General features: G+C 36.4%; 2 pseudogenes; both read left to right on the plus strand.

Moving 5' to 3' along the window:
• The first annotated feature begins 438 nt into the window (after positions 1 to 438).
• On the plus strand, positions 439 to 1,795 carry LOC102840801 (annotated as a pseudogene).
• Positions 1,796 to 3,930: 2,135 nt separating this feature from the next.
• LOC102841185 overlaps positions 3,931 to 4,195 on the plus strand; it is a 30,678-nt pseudogene continuing 30,413 nt past the window's right edge.

The following is a 4,195-nucleotide window of genomic DNA, read 5'->3' on the forward strand; positions in this document are numbered from 1 at the left end:
CCTTAACACTTTAAAGAGGTATTGTACTGTCTAATACAACACATCATTTGATTTCTTGACTGCTACTTCCTTGAGTGTTGATTGTGAAACCAAGCAAAATGAAGTTTTTGATAACTTCAATCTTTTTTCTAATTATCATGATGTTATTTATTGGTTCACTTCTGAGGATTTTAGGGGTTTTTTTACACTGAGTTTCAATCTATACTGAAAGCGGTATCCTTTGATCTTCATCAACACGTATTTTAAGTCTTTTCACTTTCAGCAAGAAATGTTATATCATCTGCATATAGCAGGTTATTAATAGGTCTTCCTCCAAACCTGATGCATGTTGTTCTCCTTCATAATTTCCCAGATTATTTGTTCAGCATACAGATTGAATACATATATTCAAAAAAGTTTCCTGATGGGTGGCAACAGGGGGCAGAGGAGGTGGCCCCCATGCTATTGTGCAAAGCTTGTGTCCCTCAGGAGTGCTGGTTCTTGCCAACTGAGCCACTGTGAGTTTATGGTTTCTTCATCAGCTTCAGGCTATTTTTCTGAGCCCTTCTTATTTTCCTACCTTCTAAGACCCTACAAGAACCTCACTGAGAAGGAAGACTTCAGTGATATTTATCTAGTATGGACTTACTCTTATATGGTGCTACTATTTCCTTTGTTTCTTGCCACAGACTACCTCCACTACAAACTTCTTTTTCTCCTGAACAGACTTAGCATTATTGTTACATGGTTCATACTGCTCTATGCCCAAGAACTTCTGGCTATTCAGTTCTTGTAATTCTTCCATGACATTGCAACAGCCACTAAAATTGCCTATTATTTTTATATCTACAATGTGGTACGCCTGGGCATGTGCCAGAATGTCACAAGTTACTGCCAAAGTGCCACCATGGTGAATGTCACAGTGGGCTCCATCCTGGAACAGATCTTTTTCTCAGTGGCATGCTGGTACCTATTCAGCCTGAACAGCAATACTATTGTCTGTTTCTATGGCTTTTGCTGTGTCCTGGTTTCTGCCATGCCACAGAAGAGTCTTTTCTTTCACCATGTTCCAGTCACCTGCCACACAGTGAATGGCATCAAGGTACATTATTACTGACACCCCAACTGCTAACCACCTTCCCTAGTGGGAAGACATCAAGTCAAAAATGCCTCTGAGGAGCCTCCCACAGAAGAACTGGAAGCCAAGTCATATCATCTCTTTTTACTGAAGGTTTTGTGGAATTATTTCTTGATATGCTGCTACTTCTCTTACCCTTTGCTCTGCTTGTCTATGTAGTGGGCTATTTCTATCTGTGGCTATTTTCAAGTTTGTGGGAGCAGGTTATGCCTTCTCACATGCTGCTGTTTATAATTAGTTATATAAAATATCCTGGTTAACTTGAGGAGAAATTACATTGTCTCTGTTCTCACTTTTAATTTCTGCCTTAGTGTATATCCTGGACACTGTGTGTGTTAACACTGGGTGTGTTAAGCATCCTATGTTGTCTTCAGAATCAACTTCATGTTACTCACCACTATAGCAAGTTTCCAGAGTGCTGCAAAACTCAGCATGGAATGGTATGCTCTAGTATTTGATGTAAATACTTTCATTGTGCTAGTGCTGCAGACTTTGCTCATTATAACTGTGGTATATGCCAGTGGTCTTGGCTTAGAAATTACCACTCAGTTCCTGATCTACACTGACTATTTTGCACTCATCACTGTGGTTTTCCTGCTTAATGGTATAGTCAGTATTATGGAGAAATACCGAAAGCAGGAAGATTCAGAATCAAGTTCTCAAATAAGCAATTCGTAATATACCACTGAAAGCCATCTTCTTATAGCAAATACTCTGCACAACAACTGTGACTGAATGCATTTCATGGCTACAAAGCAACCACTTGACAAAGACTACCTTGTGTTCTTGGAATAATGTAATAGTGTTCAAAGAAACCAGAAGTGAAGTTTATTTAATGGGTTATTTATGGAAGCTAACTAAAAGATGACTTTTTCCTGATTCATAAGTGAACTTGATTTTGAAATGAATGAATCAAAAACAATCAAGCAGCACATGGCTTATATACTTGATTTGTAAGTAGGTTTGATGTTTTATAGGTCAAGTACTTCTGCGTCCCCTTGGCCAGAGGCCTGGCCTGCTGGGACCCAAGATCCACAGGACCCACAGGATGTTATAGGTCAAGATAAAAGTACCTGCCTCTGTTCAACTTCATTTTTATTTGTGTTTATCCATGTACATTCAAGTTTCTACAAATGAAAATTATTCCTAATCATTGGCAATATGTGTTCTAGTTTAGTGTTCAGTGAGGAGTATGTGTCATTTCTGATTTATTTTTAAAATTCATTGTATTAATATTTTTATTATTATTTTGAAAATGTGTGCTTGTGTAAATTTTCTTTAGAAGTACATTTTTTGCATTGTTCATATGCTTCCTATAGAAGCCCATGTAGTTAGAAAAGAAGGCCAGTTTTGATGACTGAAAGCAAAATAGGTCAAGAGATCTAATCAGAATATTTAAGGTAAGTCTATTATTGCAACAATGGAGTCCTGGTGTGGTGCTGTTGGTTAATGCGCCAGACTGCAAAGCAGTCTGAACTGAAAGGTCAGCAGTTCAAGCTTACCAGCTGTTCCTCAGAAACCTTATACATGGTCGTTATGGGTCAAAACTGACTCGATGGCACTTAACAACAAAAACAATATTACAACAACACTGTTTGTCTTTAAGGAGCCCTGGGGGTATAGTGTTTTACAAGTTGGGCTGCTAACCACAAGTTCATCGTGTCAAATCCACCAACCACTCTGCTGGAGAAAGATTAGGGTTTCTGCTCCCATAAAGATTTATAGCATTGGGAACCTTATCCAGAGTTGCTATGAGTCAGAACTGACTTAACAACACGTAACCACCACCATCACCATAGTTTAAGAAATGAATATAATTATGTCCTATCTTATTATTGTCTTGGATAGAAATTTGGAATTTTATGAAAAATTTGTGTTATTGATACATAATAAGTTCTTTGTATACTATTGTCCCTATAATATTTTTTTTTTATCTCATTGACCTTATTTTATATTGCTCTTTTAAAATTTCATATTAAAAGTGAATTATTACTATTTAAATGAATTGCTCCTAAAAGTAATTGTTTCTAAAATAAGTAGTCATTATAATGTTACTCAGAACTGCTTTCTTCCTGTTCCAGGCATTACTAGATAAAAAACATTTTAGTACAGAATGTACTGCTGTTGCAATTGGATTAGTCATACCTACATGTGATTTCTCCATCTTTTGAAATCTCATTTGGGGATTAGAAAAGAAATCAATATTATAATTTACCAATTTTATTGCTGTTAGTTGTCACCTATTCAGCTCTGACTCAGAGTGACACTATGCACAAAAGAACTAAACACTGCCTACTCACACACACACACAAAATAAGCAGGATAAGGTCCTGACCATCCTTATAATGGTTATTGTATTCAAGCCCACCTTAGCAGCCACTATGTCAGTTTCTGTCCTTAGGATCTTCCTCTTTATCACTGGTCCTGTATTTTACCAAGCAAATCCTCTTCATTTTCAGCAATTCAAGGTTTTGTCATCTGTATATTGCAGGTTATTAATGAGTATTCCTTTAAACCTGATGCCACCTTCTTCTTCATAAAATCCAACTTCTGACATTATTTGCTTAGCATATAGATTGAATAAGTATGGTAAAAGGATTCAACCCTAATACACACCTTTTCTGATTTTAAATCTGGCAGTATCCCCTTGCATGTTGGTCTATGTACGTTTGACACATGAGCACAATTAAAGTTCTGGAATTCCCATTCTACACAATGTTATCCACAGATGTCATGATCCTTACAGGTGAATGCCTTTGCATAGTCAATAAAACATGTTCAAACTTCTTTTTAGTACTCTCTGATTTTGGTAAATGGTTCAGGTAAGCTTTAAGCCATTTGCCTGCAATTTTAAGGTATTTGTGACTCCTATATCAATTGTTAAATTTGGCTAAACTATTCTTTGTGTTTTCCTCTCTGAGACCACAATAGAAAATAATGTGCAAAAAAATGTAATTGTGACTTTTTATAAGCTCGCATTATGGAACAGCAAAAAAGAAACAAGAGGTTGGATTGGACAACTTAGAAGATTTAGGTTTAAATCTTGACTCAGTTACTAATTTTTTTTTTTTTTTTTTT

Source organism: Chrysochloris asiatica, unplaced genomic scaffold (assembly GCF_000296735.1).
Source record: "Chrysochloris asiatica unplaced genomic scaffold, ChrAsi1.0 scaffold00033, whole genome shotgun sequence".
In the NCBI taxonomy this organism is placed as follows: domain Eukaryota; kingdom Metazoa; phylum Chordata; class Mammalia; order Afrosoricida; family Chrysochloridae; genus Chrysochloris; species Chrysochloris asiatica.